Genomic DNA, 5,524 nt, shown 5'->3' with positions numbered 1-5,524 from the left:
TTTAACCAATACTCATATGTAAGATAACTAAAGATGATCTAAGTCCAGTTTTTGAATGTAATTAGTCAGTTAAGCCAACTGACTAATTAAAAGATATACATTGGTATACTTATTATTTTCTTTCATAGATAATTACTATTAAAGGGGAGTTTTTGTTTTGTTGTTAATGAAATAGGAATTATTAACTGTAGTCATTGTAGTCTAAAAAAAACCTACAATCTATATTAGTAAATAGAAAAAAAGGTATCAAAATAGAATTTATTGTGCATAAATCAATGCAGAAAAAAAATCTTCAGTTATAAATAGTGATGGTACATTCATGAACTAATTTTGTGGATTTTAGGCCAAGTAAAAAAAAAAAAGACTTAGTGGCACTAAACAGAGAGAGCCTGGTGTGAGAATAGTTCATTATTATTGAGTACCAACGCCTGTCAAACAGAAAAAGTGCAAAGCCTCCATCGTGAGATTAGATATCAAACTTTAGGAAGCAACACCTCAAAACTGGTTGCTGAACTGAAAATGAAATTCAGTGTAAAATTTCCTACTGGGCTGAAAATTGACTGACAAATACCTCTTAGTGTTAGGAGTGTGGAGGTACAGATGAGACAAGTTCTCAACAACAAGCAAAAAGTATTTCAGTTGAATTCCTTCAAACAGAGTTTGGTAAATGTTGTAGCACAAATCTGGAGATTTGTACTGAAGGAAAGATGTTTATTGAACAAAAAGTGAAATACAGTGAAACATAAAAATAAACAAAGCTGTGAAAAAGTACTATTGTAATCCAGGGGTATTTGCGGTCTTGGTTATTTGTCAACGTATTTGGATTATTTTTGGCTTGCTGTAACTAATTGTTTACAATATTCAGTTTATTCCTTTGAGTTGAGTTCTGTCTTGTGTGTGTAGAGATTTTTAGTTTGACTTTTTTTCCCCCATTTGTAGATCTTTTGGTGTTCTGGCTCAGCTTCCTGGAAATGTTTCTGCTTTCCAGCGTTGGTATCATCCAGGTGGTTTTTGCTTACAATAAACCATCTTTCAATTTGAGGTTGTCGCTGTCTTGTCCAGGTTAGGTCCAGCTCTGAAGGATGAAAAATTAAAATTTTATCTGGTTTGCTCTTTCTTGTCACACTTCAATGTTTCAGAACAAACAAATGCTAATATCCAACAGACATAATTTGTCATTGCAGTTCCAAAATTGGAAATATCACATCACAAAACCTGCATTGCATGACCTGCTCTATGTTCAAAATGGTATTGCCCTTGTAAGAACATCACAAATGAAGCAAGCAGACCTTCGGGGTCTGTGCTTTGGTCCTGTTATTTGTGGACACTGTCCAATGGGAGCAGTGACCATCACCTGCGTGGCTTTGTTTTTGTAAATGTTCGTCTACTTGCTAAAACAGCATATTGTGAAAGCAAACTGCACCAATAGAAAAAAAAAAAAATCTGCTTTTGGTTCGGGGCAAAAAAACAGACCAAAGGACTTTGGTGTGAACGGGACAAACACGGACCATAAAGATGTCACTTAAGTTCTTTTATTGACACAAAGGCTCAATAAAAACTGAAAGGTGCAATCGTAATGCTGTTTATTATTTGTACTAATCCAATTAAGTCAGTGGAGGTAATTTTTTCCTTACATTGTTGGGTTTTCCGTGAACATCTTTAAGGCTCTACGAGTACCACACTGTCATACGTGAAAACAAGTCATTATCTGCATACAGTACACGCATCATTGTTGCAACTGTCCTTATAACATTATGTGGGTTTTAAAACACTGTAAATTCACTTCTCATAACAAAATGACGTGTTTTTCATCTGTGTTTAAGGATTTTTTTCAGCCTGTAGTTCCTCTCTATCACCAACTAGCTGAAACAAGAGAGAGAGAGAGAGATAAGGATGAGCCTTGTTGCCCTTGAGCTTTTCAAATGAAACTAATTACTTAAAAATTCTGTGACGGCAGCCTTGTAATGCACTCACCCTCCTGGCGGTTTGTTCCCTTGGCTTTTTCACCACATGACAGTCATCAAAGCATCTGAGTCACGGACCACTTAGATTTTTCAGAGAAAAGAAAATGAGGAAATAATTTGCAAAGAGTAGCTCTTTCTCTTCCCCTCTTCTTGTTTAGGTAATCCCACGCTACCTTCTATTTGTCTTTCATCTTCTCTCCTTCTCATCTGTTTACTCGTCCTCATCCAGACCCATCCGTCCAATCATTATTTTTTCTTGTCCTTTGCCCCTGGTTCATTATTGACTCATAAAGCCAGAGGTCTGTAGACAAAACCCACGTCATTGGCTGGTTGGATGTCGCTATGAATAGCAGTAAGAGCCACATTTTCATTTTTTTTGGCTTTCATCACTTGATTAATTAACTCGTAGTAAGAGAAGCATTCGGTCATCCTGGCTGTTATACTGCCAGCTGATAATGTGATAAAATGGGTCAGGCACAGTTAAGTTTATGGGCTTGCAGTTTTTAATTATTCAAGATAAAATGCCATGGTAAATGGAATGAAACAATATTTAATCCACACATAGATGGGGAGGAAAGGAGAGGAGCATAACAGTAAATAGATTGTTGGTACCTGTAAAAGAAGCAGCTTTGATGCTGTAGTGTTTCGTTTACTCCTATAGCGCCTGCTGCGCTGCTGCTGCGCTGCACAGCATGGAAACAACATTAACTTATGGTACATGACACTGGAGGGTATTTTTCTATTGACTATATTAAATATTTACAATTTTATGATTTTTATTTTCCCCCACTAAGGTCTTTGTGCAGTGTTGGACTTATTTGTACTGCTTTTATTTCAAACACAAACCATATTGTGAGCAGATTGAGTGTGTAGGCTGGACTCTTGTTTAAAGCAGCTTTCAAACACTGAAAGAGCTAAAAGATGAATTTTAACCTGAAGATTAAGCATTTTGTTAGTTGCTAAAGCTTAAATGTACATAATTATTTGCACATCAGGCATAGAAAACAGTATTATTTTTAAAGTACGATAACCTTCCATAAAAAAAATCCTGCATTACAGAATTGTCAGAATATTTTAAACAAAACTTTTAACATAATCCAATCTCGTTAGTTTAAAACTGAAAAGCAAGATTGTTTTTTTTATTCCTACAGCTACAAAAAATGTAATTACTGTAAGGATCTGAGTGAGTTTCTGCATTTCCATTTCAAATGTGGGCAGCAAAACTGATCATATTTTGCTAATGTCGGAAAAACGCAGTTTCGCAATTATGTTCCATTAAATAAGAAAGTAGATTAAATTGACATGTGAATAAGATTGTTCACAACATAAATCATTCAAAAAAAAAAACATGCCGCGCCATCACCCTCTGACCTATTGTTGTCTTCGTCTTTTCCGCCGGTCGGTAATCACGACTTGTTAGATGTGGAAAAACTGCCCTCCTGTGCAGTTCTCCTTAAAAAATATTGCTTACAGCACAGTCTGGGCTTTCTCGCCTTCACTTGGATTTTCTCAGGTAGAATTTCTGTCAGTCAGCAAACAGAAGAAGTCGTAATCGATGACACTGATTTAGAATTGTAGTCCGCCTGTAGCATTAGCAATATCAGCAGAGGAAGTGAACGAAGACTTTCAGTCCGTTAGCCACGCTTCCAAATATTAACGTTTAATTTTTTTTTTTTACAGTTTTTTTTTGGCTCTCCTGGCCTTTATTTAAAGTACTAGGACAGGAAAGGAGGGTAATGAGAGAGAGAGAAGACGTGCGGCAAAGGTCACCAGGCTGGGATTCGAACCTGTGACGGCCGCGTCGAGTACTGGGTTGTGCTTAACCCCTGTGCCACTACAGCACCCCAACATTTAATATTTAATCATTCATTCAGCTTGGCTCTTCTCTCTTCATAGCAGATTACAGTTTTTTACAGCGCAGGCAACTCCTGGTAAGCTTCATACCAAACCGCAATGTGATCAAATCAAAACTAAAAACAAACTTTCAATTTAGTTAGTAGCAGGAAAAATGGGAGAACGGGTAAAACATTTGGTCATCCGGGAGGGATTCACAAGGTTCAATGTTCCAGGTAGCGAAAGTGTGACACATATTTAACTTTCATAGGATTTTTCACAAACACATCAGCGTCGACTGAAAGCCTCTCTGTAAAACAGCTGTCAAGCTGAAAGTGATTGGGTACAAACCAGTGAATCACCGACATTCTTACCTGAAATCCACCTGCTCTTTCCTCAACGTACCAGCATACTGTACCTCCTACAAGATACATATCAATTATCTGACTAGAGAGTGGATGGATTGACAGGATCGATCAATCCATCCACTCATTTTTTTTCTCAATTTTAACAAATAGGAGAAAAAAGTACTTTTTTAAAAGTTGCATAACGCAGCATGAGACTGTAGATAAACGTGATTATGGAAAAATATATATATTTGTATTAATTGCCAAACTGAATGATGCAGTTTCATATATATATATATATATATATATGTGGTAATGTGGCCTCGTTTTTCCTTTTGAGTTCAAGTGATGTTTTCTATATTTGTTGCTTAGGATTGTTGTTATGTTTTGAAGTGTTTATTGTTGTGTTGCATGTTTTTGAGGTCACGTGCCACGCGCACCCGGAGACGCCCACTGCATCAGCACAGGTGTTCCGCATTCTGATTAAGCAGCGTGCAGACTGGGACTGGGATAAAAGCATCGATGGTGAGACATCTAGAGTGAAGAGGCAGACGGACTTGGGCTGTTTTTTGTGGAGGACGGCACGAGCAGGCTCAGGAACTAGCGACGAGAGGACGGGTTGCCAGGAAGCGCCATCCGTCGGGTTGCTGTTGGAGGCCGCGGGTTACTCGACTGGTCGCCGTTGAGAAGCGTGTGGCCGGCTGGAGGAGCCGTCGGGACCAGGGTGCGGCTGAGGTTCATCAGAGGCTGGAGCTAAGCATCTATTTTATAGACTCGTTTTGACTTGTTTGACAAGGACTGCCTGCGCCTCCTCTTTCTTTTGATTTCCTGTTTTTAAAATAAATTATTGGAACTTTTATTGGTTGTTGGAACTCTGTTCACAATCCCTGCTAGTTCATATTGGGTACTCCACTCGGGTGCCACATATATATATATACAGTATATTCATGATTTTAGAAAAGCAGAGTAAACGGCAGCATCCATAATATGTGGGTTGTTTGTTGACGGCACATTTATTTCATGTTTTCTACCGATTTTTACTTATTCATTGTGTTCAAATTTATGTGAGTTATCCAAATAATTGCACACCAATATATTACATAATCCCCTTTTGTCTGTTTCTGAGCTAGTTGTAGAGGTCAGCTTTTAGTGGCTGGATAATAAAAACCTCAGCTGTGGCTAAGATGTTAAAAATGTTCTGATTTTTAGTAATTATTCTAAATGTTTGACCCTAAAGCTTCGAGCTAGTCGGACTCCTTGAACTTATAAAACATGTCTTTTATTATCCGTTTAAATCTTCATGGAATCTATCAGATTTTAAATATTTTTTAAAGGCGACTAGTTCTCAAAGAAACAAAAAGACTTGCAGCCAAGAGACTT

At 37.6% G+C, this 5,524-nt stretch overlaps 1 long non-coding RNA gene across 1 annotated transcript; it reads right to left on the bottom strand.

The window, feature by feature from the left end:
* Window positions 1–290: 290 nt before the first annotated feature.
* Window positions 291–2,191, bottom strand: LOC114137432 (uncharacterized). The gene is made up of 3 exons (XR_003593988.1): window positions 1,975–2,191; window positions 1,635–1,863; window positions 291–1,075 (listed from the first exon to the last, which is right to left on the bottom strand). It is a non-coding gene; the product is annotated as an uncharacterized LOC114137432 (long non-coding RNA).
* Between the last annotated feature and the right edge of the window lie 3,333 nt (window positions 2,192–5,524).

The sequence above is a fragment of the Xiphophorus couchianus genome, chromosome 22 (assembly GCF_001444195.1).
Source record: "Xiphophorus couchianus chromosome 22, X_couchianus-1.0, whole genome shotgun sequence".
NCBI classification, from domain to species: domain Eukaryota; kingdom Metazoa; phylum Chordata; class Actinopteri; order Cyprinodontiformes; family Poeciliidae; genus Xiphophorus; species Xiphophorus couchianus.
The sequence above is the reverse complement of the archived record's forward strand: the minus strand, read 5'-3'. Positions and strand labels throughout refer to the sequence as shown.